The 12763-nt window shown below is 36.4% G+C and overlaps 1 long non-coding RNA gene across 3 annotated transcripts; it reads right to left on the bottom strand.

The window, feature by feature from the left end:
- Nucleotides 1-541: 541 nt before the first annotated feature.
- Nucleotides 542-5616, bottom strand: LOC137012121 (uncharacterized). Of its 3 annotated transcripts, XR_010893543.1 has the most exons (5): nt 5580-5616; nt 5122-5194; nt 4836-4987; nt 927-980; nt 542-836 (listed from the first exon to the last, which is right to left on the bottom strand). It is a non-coding gene; the product is annotated as an uncharacterized lncRNA (long non-coding RNA). The 3 variants fall into 3 exon arrangements; XR_010893542.1 differs by having other exon boundaries at nt 542-980; XR_010893544.1 differs by having other exon boundaries at nt 542-980; nt 5100-5194; nt 5580-5612.
- Between the last annotated feature and the right edge of the window lie 7147 nt (nt 5617-12763).

Raw genomic sequence — 12763 nt, forward strand, 5'->3', positions numbered from 1 at the left:
GGAAGAAAACATGAACATAAGGAAAATAATATAGAAAACATACCTGTTTAACAGAGACAAATAAGCAGCCTCAGATCGAGTGGCCCTTATAACACTCTATAAAACAAATATGGTGCGCCTCCATTACCATGTGCTGGTCTCACATAAAGACAGAAATATATCTCAAAGAATGTAAAATATCAAAAATAATCCCAATGATAGATAAAACAGTACTTTACATATACATATTGGGTTGAAATAAAGATATAAAAGATATAATTAACATTAGGATTAAATAAAATTAACAGGATGACAAAAGTAACCTACCTCTTCCATCGAATCACATTTCAAAAGGGAAGAGGAGGAGACAGGACAGGAAATTAGGTCATACTGTGACCTCGCATCACTTAAAGGAGAAGCGCACCTTTAGATCAGGTATCATAAAACGTATATGAACAATTTTGTGTGAATTATAACAATATTTACTAGTATACTTTGTATACCTGTTACACAAGGCACATCCATTTACAGTATATACAGCACAGGGTTAGGTGTATGTGGTTCCTAAACAAGAAGAGAATAATGTTATATTCAGTATAACATGTATGTATTCAATATAAACGTATTAAATGATACATAATTTCCATTATTATTTGCTTTTAAGTCACAATTTGAAACACAATTTTACTCACAACTGAGGGGACATTAAGGGCTGGATATAATGATAATATTTCCTTTGTGGAGTGATGTTTCATATAGTCTGTCCTCTCACTCTTTGTCCGTGTCATTTAGTCCTCTAAAAGGATTTGGTGATCTCCAAGCATTTGGTTTTCATTTTATCCAAGTGGATCCCAATGCTGTAATCATCTTCTCCTGAATAAATCTACCCACAAAAATATGTCTGCTATTCTTAAAAAACTTAAGTTGATTCTGTCTGGGACACTTACCCCAACTGCCCTTGACCTCTTTTGATACACATCTTGGTCAGACAGATTGTCCATCTAAAAAAACAAAAGAAATATATTATTAAGCAAGTGTGTAATTTTAGAGAATGGTGGAGAGTAAAAACAGTTCTCTATATTTCCAGGTCTCCAACAAGCGAACAATTCAACAAGGTGTGCTCAGCCATTGTTACAAAATACCAGTGCCCGGTTGCATAAAGCACCTTAAGTGTAATTTTCCCATAAGATCGCCCTTATGTTTCCTTTAAACTTAACGGTTATTTTCTGCAACACCCTTAAGTGTTACTTAAGGGTTTCTTTAGGCGAAACATCATAAACCCTAAGAATATCCCTTAAGTAATCCTTTTAAAAACGATGTGTTGCATAAAGCCCCTTAACTGTCATTTCCCTAAGTATAACATAAGGTTTGGAAAACTTCACCTTTTTCCCCAAGTGTTACAAGGAGTGAGCAGGTTCAATCCAAGTATTCTAACAAGACACGATCGACTGCTTTATATGATGAACAAATTGTAATTTAGGTGTTTATTCACATAAACATTGATGGAATTACATACGTATTTATATCTCTTATGGTCAACGGATGCGGAAATGTGTGCATCACGTGCAAGAACAAATCTCATTGGTTCTTGTGTTTGCGCGCACATTCAAGCTTCCAAAACAGCCTTATTCAGTCTTTCAATGAATGGACATAAATGATGAGAGAATATTAAAAATATCTTTATTTGTTATCCAAAGATGAATGAATGTCTTATGGGTTTGCAATGACATGAGTGTGAGTGAATGACGGCAGAAATCCCAATTTTAGTATTAACAAATAACGTGTCCATGGCAACAGCAGAATTTTATAATGGCAAAACCTGGATTGCTGTCGTGAAACACTTAACGGTTTCTTTTACCTAAGAAAACAGGTATTATACAACACCCTTAAGTCATTCCCTTAGTTAAGGAGAAATCACACCTTACAGTATTAGTTCACTTTCCATTTAAATTTTCCTGATAATTTACTTCTCCATGTCATCCAAGATGTTCATGTATTTCTTTCTTCAGTTGAAAAGACATGAAGGTTTTTGATGAAAACATTCCAGGATTATTCCTCCTTATAGTGGATTTCACTGGACCCCAAATGGTTGAAGGTCAAAATTACAGTTTCAGTGCAGCTTCAAAGAGCTTTAAATGATACCAGATGAGGAATAAGGGTCTTATCTAGCGAAACGATCGGTCATTTTCTAATTTGTTTTTAAAATGTATATGCTTTTATATAAACAAATGATCTCCTCCAAGTGGTTCTGCCACTTTCCGTATTCTTCAAACAGCATACCCTATACGTCCTTCGCCTTCCCTATTCAACTTATGGAACGAATGCAGCACCAGTTCCGTTTTTTCCGTAAGTAGAATAGGGAAGGCGTAGGGACATACAGCATAAGCTTTTTGAAGAATACGGAAGTGCGGTTTTGCCGGAACCACTTGAAGGAGATCATTTGTTTATAAAAAAGCATATACATTTGATTTTTTTTAGAAAATGACCAATCTTTTTGCTAGATAAGACCCTTATTCCTCATCTGGTATCATTTAAAGCTCTTTGAAGCTGCACTGAAACTAATTAATTTTGACCCACAACCGTTTGGGGTCCACCTAAGTCCACTATAAGGAGAAAAATCCTGGAATGTTTTCATCAAAAACCTTAATTTCTTTTCGACTGAAAGAAAGACATGAACATCTTGGATGACATGGGGGTGAGTAAATTATCAGGAAAATTTTATTTGAAAGTGGACTAATTTAAGATATTTTGTTGAAATCCGATGGCTCAGTGAGGCCTGCATAGCCAGCAATGACACTTCCTCTCTCAAGATCCATTAATGTACTAAAAACATATTTAAATCAGTTCATGTGAGTACAGTGGTTCAATATTAATATTATAAAGCCACGAGAATATTTTTGGTGTGCCAGAAAAACAAAATAAGGACTTAAATAGTGATGATGAGTGTGTCGAATCAGCAGTTCGGAGCGCCAAAGTCACATGATTTCAGCAGTTTGGTGGTTTGACGCGCAATCCGAATCATGATTCGACACGCTGATTCATAACGCTCTGAAGCTTAAAGGGGGGTATAATGCTATATTCTGACTTATTTACACTGTTAAAGGGTTGGATTCTCATGCTAAACATGGCCAAAGTTTCAAAACACGAGTTGGACGAATGACGGAGTACTGTATTTCTGTGCCAAAAATACTACACCAGCTTCCTGCAGCAGTGTTTTGAATTTGGCCATCACTAAATAAGTTGTTATTTAGTTTTTTTGGCACACCAAAAATATTCTCGTCACTTTATAATATTAATATTGAACCACTGTACTCACATGAACTGATTTAAATGTGTTTTTAGTACATTAATGGATCTTGAGAGAGGAAATGTCATTGCTGGCTATGAAGCCATCGGATTTCAACTAAAATATCTTAATTTGCATTTCGAAGATTAATGAAGGTGTTACAGGTGTAGAACGGCATGAGGGTCAGTAATAAATGAACTAACCCTTTAAGGTGCTTTATGCAACCGGGCACAGTTCTTAAGAGACAAGACTGGAAGAGTGTATGTAAGAACATGTCAAAGAGCCCTTCAGTTTATATATATTAGCTATGTAAGTGAAAAGGTGTTATTTCATTTGGCATACTTACATCTACAATACTTGCCATATTTTTAGTGTCACAAGTCCTTGGACCCTTGGTAAAATAACCCATTTCCTTACTTTGCTAAACCTGCTACGAATTTAATTTAGTCTTTCAATACCAGCCAAATGTGATCTTTCTTGAATTAGTTTTTAAGCATCTCATGCCATGTGTCACTTACCTGGTTCCTTACCTGTTCGTCTCATAATTGAGATCCCTCACCTTCATCATCCTTTGTCTTCAGTCCAGACCAATCCGCTCACCATCATCTACAAATACAAAGAGACTGTTATCATCCAGCTGATTTCATTCAACCTGTCATCATTCAATCTACTAACCTGTTTATTCTCCCCATCTCTGCCACCTGCAATAATAAACCTTTGTGAACTGTATTACGTTGTCTCCTTCTGTCCGTGACACCATGACTCCTTTTAAAATAATATTATTTAAAATACTATAAAAGGCTGGGCTATGTTATAATGCAGGGCTCTTTGACACGTTCTTAAATACACTCTTCCAGTCTTGTCACTTAAGACTGGTTTTTGGTAACCAGGGCTAAACTAACCTTGTTGTATTGTTTGCTTGCTTTACCTGAAATTAAAGAGAGGCAATTTTACCCTCCATCTTTCTTTAAAATTATGCACTTACCTGTACTTCACTGTGGGAATTAAGATATATATGTGCACATCTGATCAAACAGATTATTTTTTAACTCCATTTGCTTTGTGATAAAAAAAAAAAGTAATAAATACATTTTATGAAGAAAAAAATCTCCACTCTCCTTAAGTTTTTTTGTATTGCTAGTGGGGTAGCTGATAAATTTCTGGTCACCCTGTTTGAGCAATACGTTGTGTTGAGATTGATCCATGTGAAATACCAAATCAAGTCCTACAGAAACAAAAACTGCAGAGAGGTGCATGTTATAATGGTACTACTAACAGCTCAGTAATTTGTAATGATAGCAATATAGTTTAGCTAAAAGTATGTGGAAACCTAACCATCACACCTATACAAGTTGATGGGCATCCCATTCCAAAACGGGAATGCAATATAAGTTTAAAGCAATGTAAGTTGTTTTGGATAACAGTGTCAACTAAATACATACATGTGAGAAAATGCTAGTCACTGAATTCTTCAGTACAACCTATTAAGTAATTAAAAAATGTTAATAATAATTAATAGAGGTGTCCACATACTTTTTTAAAACTTTAAGAGTAGATGTAATAAACTTACACATGAATGGTGTTTGTGGTCTTGGTAGGCATCTCAGTCTTTAGGTTTTCTTCTAATCTTATGAATTTAACTTGATCCTTCAATTTAGGGAATATTTTAGGTATCATAGTTTTCAGTTAGGTTCATTCAAGTGTCTGCATCAATTCCATTGTCTGTTAAAACAACAGGATTCAATAGTAGAATGTCATATCTGCTTAACTGTGAAAATGTCTGTTTTGCTGCAATAGGGAAGTTAAACAGAGTGTGCATTTTTGTGAGATAAACCTTGAAATGTAGGGATGATCACCTGGAAACTGTTGCCATCAACCAGTCAGCCACATGGATTTTCCAGTGAATCAGCTCTGAGCTCATTCTTGCCTCTATATGCAGAGAAATATTGCAATTTAGAAAACAATGCGTTATAAAATATGAATAAAAATAAACTTTTCATTTTTTACTAAATTCTCTCTCTCTCTCTCTCTCTCTGTGTGTGTGCGCAAACACACGCGCACACACAGTAAGGATAAAAACGGCAAAATATCTTGAAATAGTACATGTGGAAAAGGTGTAGTAAGTGGTACACCCGGAATTATTTCTCCAGGCCGTTAAATTGACAATATTGTGGCCGCATTAACACGACGTGTCTGCTTAGGCCCGTCGTCATTTATTCATTATCACACACCTTAAAGTTATTATGACATTAAATAGGTGTTTCATAGCTTTTCAAAAAGTTAATAGTTTATTTGAGACGTTATGTTGTCTTACCTCAGATTTTTGTGTCGTTCCGCTCAGTCCCACTCGGTCCAGCTGCTGCCGCTTCAAAATTTTTAACGGTTTTTTCCACGTGACCACTGACATCATTGCGCGAGAGAGACTTGTGGAGATTCAGTGCATTGCGTTGCGTACCAAAGCCCAGATACAGAAAACATTTAAAGCATTTTCAAGGATTTGCTTATTCATGCTTAAAAACGAAACAATATTAATAATCTCGTTTACTTTGAGTGAAAATAATGTACTTTTGAATTGCTAGTTATTTGTCAGTATTCTTATTTTGTAAAAACATTTAGGCACAAGCAATCTCAGCACATAAATGATTAACAACAGTTGTAGTAAAAGCAATAGTAGTAGTAGTAGTAGTAGTAATGATGATAATAATAATAAACTAAATAAAGAAAAAAATAATCTTCCTGATGAAACCTTACACAATACAATTATGAAATGTTTTCTAAAACATGAGCTAATAACAAAGTAGATAAAGTTGGAACAGAAGGAGAGATGAAACATAAAATAAATTGCCTGTGCATCACACTTTACTCATGATTTTTGCTCTAAAACTGCATAGTGTCCTTTTCAATTGGGGAATATTTATACGGTTGTCTAAGCGGAAGATATTGAACACAGTCTATTTTTAGGGCTAAGAATTTCACGTCACCTCTCCATTTAACATTGAACAGCTTCTTGTCCATTTATGAATGTAAAACTGAATTTTTATTCTTGGTCTTCTTAGTTTATGCTTTAAAAATGGACAAAAAACATGGTGTCTTTTCAATGTTATGATGCAATTTATAGAAATGTATGGGGGAGGTCCGGGGTACAGATGAAACACTGTATCGACTGTACACTCCAATCATATTAGAAAAGGTTCATAAACGAACCTTAACTACACACAGGTTCTAATATGAACCCTGTTACCACAACAAAGGTTCTAAAAAGAACTTCCAAATAACCATTTTACCTGTAAGTTCAACTTTGAACCTTTTTGATAGTTAGAAGTTCATATTTGCACTTTAAAGTTCTTTATTGAACTCCAAAGGTTCGACCTCTTCTAAGAGTGTAGTTGGGGCTTAAGGATCAGTATTTGCGTATACCCACTTGTTTTTTGCTTCGAAAGTCCTTAAAATAATGTCCTGTTAGCTTCCCCTTTAACTGTGTGTCCAATGCTGTTGTGTAAACTCGCGATTCTTTGTTGTAATTGGTGCATGAGCACTTCTGCCATTCTACCTTTTCCCGCTCATCATCGGCTAAAAACCAGGCTTCACAGTGCGTGTTCGCGCTGCAGTGAGAGATCTCCGATCAAAGCCGCTCGGTGTTTTGAGCCGTGCATTGAGCACACTTCTCTCACTGCAGCGGTCTCGGCTTGAGAAATATGCTGGTGAGGAAATGAGACTAATTAATTATAGGCCTATATAGCCTACATCATGCGTTCGGAGCTTTTATAAGCGCTAAGTTCCCGTACAAACTGAAAAGACCATCAGCGCAAATGAAGCCTTCTTTATTTAATGCATTAGTGCGCGAATCAAAAGCGAAACATAAGGCTGCTACTCAGAATCGTATTAAGCTCCAAAAGTTTGATAAGATTTCCACGAGCCATCCCGACACTGATGATAAAATGTGCGATCCATTTGAATATATTGAGAGTGAAACACTTTAAAACGCTATAGAGAAAGTCAAACGTGATCTAGAGTCTAGACTGATGGACAAAATGAACAAAAGACTGAAAAGAGGACAAACATCATCTTGCGCCAACAATTATTAGGGAGCATTTTAAACTATTCATGACCCACCCTTACTAGAATTTATATAGGCTAGTTTTATTGTAGTAATTATGGTAAATTTGGCTAACTTGTAGAATTTATAAGCTGTTAAGGGAATTCACTAGATTTATAGCCTACACCTGTGACATCTGTTGTTTCTATAGGCTATGTGTAGGTTGCTATTTTTCATAACAAATGCTTTGATAATGGAACATGATACAGTTGTTGTTGTTGTTAAAAAAAAAGTTTTTAACAAAAAAAGATTCATTACAATTCAAAGAGTAAAATGTCAAAAACTTGGTCTAAAAATTAAATTTTTTCAATCTTAGAAGCTCTCTTATGTATCGTAACTGCTATGGCCCATCTTTTTGTACGAAAACAAAATGTCATTCCCGTCTCACACAATGTCATGTTCACTCCATCACATTATACCGAGCATCCAGTAATCAAAAGCAAATCAAGGCCATAATCCCATCTTTATTCCAGGATTTGAGATGTTTTGACAGATCCAACAGTTTAAAATTGTATTCATTTATTTTAATTTCATGAGGTCAAAGTTGCCCCTAAGTAAAGCCTCATGAAGAAACATGCATGTTTATGAACATTAATGACCAGTGAATTCAGGTTGACTGGGACACTTTTGCCATTGAGATGACTGGGATTAAGTTTCCCAATCAACCTAAATTCAAACCAAAAGATGAATGTTTGTTGTGTATCAAAATAAATTCTCCATTTATATTAGTGATCATCATTGTCTATCCAGGTACACAAGTGAAAAAGAATGGATGGCAGAGAATAACAAAAGGTTTCAAACATCTATAAGGCCACTGATTTTGGACATTATTTCTTTAATTTCCAGAGGGATGACCCAGTTTTAAATCTTCATAAGGTGAAGTAACAGAAGAACATGGAAATACATCATTGAAATGGCAGCTGCACGTATTTAAGGAGCTCCTTGCTCTTTCGGAAACCGAAAATTTCATTGCACCGTCGAGATCAAAGCATGTCGCATGTTTTTTAACGGCACTGGCTTTAACTGTTGCGCTACAGCGTTGTGTTATGACAAATGTAGTGCACAAAAACGGTATTTATTGTACAAATTTCGAATTAAAACCTAAATTTGAAAGCTGCGACTTTGTTTTATATTAAAAGCAGGGTTGTCAATTTGGCGTGAGATTTACTTGGGAAAAGTGAGAGAGTGAAACAGAGCCTGAAAGTCTTTGAAATTTTAAGTGACGCTTGGGTCGACTGAGAAGCCCCAGGTTAACAGTCAGGTACGTAGGAGAAAATCTACCACAAAAGTTAAATATGTTTGGAACGACATGATGGTGAGTAAATGATGACAGAATTTTAATTTTTAGGTGAAAATTTACTATCAATTTAATGTTGAGCCATGCTCTTGTAAACCACATTTACAAAGTGTTTAAACCGTCAAGAGGCATTTTGGATGCACTCACATATATGCATGAAAGCAATAGTAAAAATATATGCAATACTGAAGAAAAAAAAACATTTAGTGCTAAAGAAAGTAGGTCAAATCTAATGTAAATACTGCTGTAACACTTTGTAACACACAAATTACTAAAATGTATAATAATGAAAACACAAAGCACTAACCTGCACTTGCAACAAAGTTGCAGAGACAAAGAACACCCAACAACAAGATGATTTGCAGAGACCTCATTATTATTATTGCCATGAGTGCATCTTAATAAAGCACATTTCACACAGAGATTCCGGAATCGTTTGATTTTGGTGCGTTCACACGCATCCCATAAAGATTCCCTAAAAACATGTGACATCGATGTGACGTGCAATGTCTCCATAGCGTCGTAAAGGGATAGTTCACCCCAAAATTTTAATTCTGTCATTTACTCACCCTCATGTTGTTCCAAACCTGTATGAATTTCAGTGTTCTGCTGAACACAAATATAGAGAATATAGAGATTTTCCTACTGCTCATAAAACATTCACTACTAGGCTTAAGAGATATAACCAGTTTAGATGGAAAGGATCTCAATCTGACTAGCTGAAGACTTTGCTGTAGCTATAAACATTAATAGACACAGACGATACTTCCTCAAAAATAAGTTGCAGCACAGCGCTGCAAAAACCACAATAAAAATGACCCTTCACAATAGATAATGCAGTGAAATTTGTACTTTACAGTGAATTCTGTTAGAGAGCTACATATTTACATAATATACATATACAGGTGCTTGTCATATAATTAGAACATCATGAAAAAGTTCATTTTTTTATTGTAAATTATTTAAAAAAATGAAACTTTCATTTATACTAGATTCCCTACATGTAAAGTAAAACATTTCAAAAGTTTTTTTTTTTTTTTAAGTTGTTGATTAGAGCGTACAGCTAATGAAAGTCCAAAATCCAGTATCTCAAAATATTAGAATATTTACATTTGAGTTTCATTAAATGACCATCCCTACGGTATTCCGGGTATCTCTTGTTCTTTGAAACCACACTAATGGGGAAGACTGCTGACTTGGCAATGGTCCAGGAGACAATCATTGACACCCTCCACAAAGAGCGTAAATCACAGATGGTCATTACTGAATGGGGTGGCTGTTTACAGAGTGATGTATCAAAGCATATTAAATGCAAAGTTGACTAGAAGGAAGAAATTGGGTAGGTAAAGGTGCACAAGCATCAGGGATGACCACAAGCTTGAGAATACTGTCAAGTAAAGCCGATTCAAATACTTGGGAGAGCTTCACAATGAGTCAAATGAAGCCGGAGTCAGCGCATCAAGAGTCACCACACTCAGACATCTTCAGGAAAAGGACTACCAATCCACTTCTGAAACAGTAACAACATCAGAAGCATCTTACCTGGGCTAAGGAGAAAAAGAACTGGACAGTGAACAGTGGTCGAAAGTCCTCTTTTCATATAAAAGTAAATTTTGCATTTCATGTTGAAATCATGGTCCCAGAGTCTGAAGGAAGACTGGAGAGGCACAGAATCCAAGCTGCTTGAAGTCTAGTGGGAAGTTTCTGAAGTCAGTAATGATTTGGGGGGCCGTGACATCTGCTGGTGTTGGTCCATTGTGTTTTATCAAGTGCAAAGTCAATGCAGCCATCTTCCAGGAGATTTTGGAGCACTTTATGCTTCCATCTGCTGACAAGCTTTATGGTGATGCTGATTTCCTTTTCCAGCAGGACTTTAGCACCCACCCACAGTGCAAAAACACTTCCAAGTGGTTTGCTGACCATGATATTACTGTGTTTTATTGGCCAGCCAACATGCCTGACCCCTGAATCTATGGGATATTTTCAAGAGAAAGATGAGAAACAGTCGATCCAATAATATACAAATGATCTGAAGGCTCAATAGTGCCTCAGCAGTGCCACAGGCTGATCACTTCCATGCCACACTTCACTGATGCTGTAATTTGTGCTAGGAGCAAGTCATTTGCTGTAATATGTGCTGCCGACCAAGTATTGAGTGTACAAATGAACATACTTTAAAGAACTTGAACTTTTATGTTTTAAAAATCAATTTTTTGATTGATATTAGGAAATATTCTAATATTTTGAGATGCTGGATTTTGGACTTTCATGAGCTGTACGCTCTAATCAACATTTAAAAAAAACTTTTGAAATGTTTTACTTTACATGTAGGTAATCTAGAATATATGAAAGTTTAATTTTTAAAAATAATTTACAATAAAAAAATTAACTTTTTCAAGATATTCTAATTATATGACCAGCACCTGTACAATTTATCTGTTCAATAAAATACCTAACTGACCTGAATAATAAAAATCTGTTTACAACATTTCAGATCCCTCAGTTTTTGCCATCTCCAAAAAGCCAAGCCAATGTTGATTGTCGTTTTATTACAAGCTCTGTCGCGTTTTCTTTTTGCCAGCAGAATCTCCTCTGTTCAGCTTTTTTTTTTATACACCCGAAGTTTGAGATTTAGTGTGCTCCATGTCACTCAAACGCATCCAGTCAGAGCCAGTTGGGTTCAGTCTGCAATTACAGTCATTGTTCAAATTCCATGTGTAAATATATAAATCGGCTTCAGTCGCAGGAAACAATCGCTGTGCATGTTGAGCATAGTCTTGGAATGTTTTAGCTAGTCGTTAAATGTGTGCCCGGCTTAAGGGTCTGTTTACACTACACCATTTTCAACTAAAAACAGAAAACTTATGGTTTTTGGCTGTTTATTTACACGACAATGCCATTTCGGTGGCATGAAAATGCAAACTTTTGAAAACGGGTTTCAAAGTGATGTTTTTTTGAAAATGATACCGTTGTCATCTCCGTGCAATATGCAAAAACTGTGAAAACAGTGGCGGTTTTTGGTCGTTTGCGCGGATCCCTGTGAACAGGGATAGTTTTGATAACATTGTCATCTGTACAAAGAAAAAACTTTTTTCCATTTTTAGTACATCGTTGTCATGTAAACATACCCTAAAGCAGCCCAACATGTCACTAACCCAGGAAGAAGCTCGTTGCAGTCTCTACCAGCCGTTTGTTGTAGTCCTTAAAAAGCCATTTCTTAAAATATCTCCCTTTGCATTGAACTTTGAGCGTCGTAATTTTGCAGATGTTGTTTATGCTCAAACAGTAACATTACACACTAACTAAAGTTAAAAAAGAGAAATCATAATCAACCTCCCCTTTAATTTTGGGTCAACTATCCCTTTAATTCTTGTTTGTTGAGTGTAAAATAAAATGAATAAATAAAGGAATATAAATGCATATTTTGGATTTGTTTTGCTCATTTAAAATATTCCCATTATGTCTATAACATACTAAACACAGCAAACATTAAATGGATAAATCAAAGTATTTAATTCATTAAACACTCCACTACTGTTAAGGATGCTGGTGTAGAGAGACGAGGCAGATACGGATTTCCACAATAGTAAGAGACTTTAATTAACACAGGGCAGGAACACCAAACATACATTAAACACAACAGAGAGTGCAGGGAGTGAGTGCATTATAAAGGGAGTGCAGATGATAGAGTCCAGGTGCAGGTGATCTGTGATGATGAGGAGCTGACGAGGGAAGTGAGTGCAGGTGATGAAACAGGAGGATCATGGGATATGGAGTCCAGGAAGACAAGGGATCTGTGACAGTACCTCCCCCTCCCGGTAGGCGCGTCCTCGCGCCGTAAATAGAATAACCGGGAGGGGGGGCGGGCGCCCTGGAGACCTCATGCAGGTGCCGGGGGATGAGTGGACTGGAGTGGAGGTCTCCAGGGCGGGTCAGGAGCCTTGGCAGGCCATGTCAGAGGCCCACCCACATGTGTGGCGCCCACATGTCCCCCACCCACGGGTACTTGGCCCCCCCCCAAAAAATACTTGGAGAGGTTTAGGATCATATTGCGGAGTCCGAGGAATAAAGTCAATGTGTGGGTGGAGGAGCATGGAGCTTTGCT

The sequence above is a fragment of the Chanodichthys erythropterus genome, chromosome 3 (genome assembly GCF_024489055.1).
Source record: "Chanodichthys erythropterus isolate Z2021 chromosome 3, ASM2448905v1, whole genome shotgun sequence".
Classification (NCBI taxonomy): domain Eukaryota; kingdom Metazoa; phylum Chordata; class Actinopteri; order Cypriniformes; family Xenocyprididae; genus Chanodichthys; species Chanodichthys erythropterus.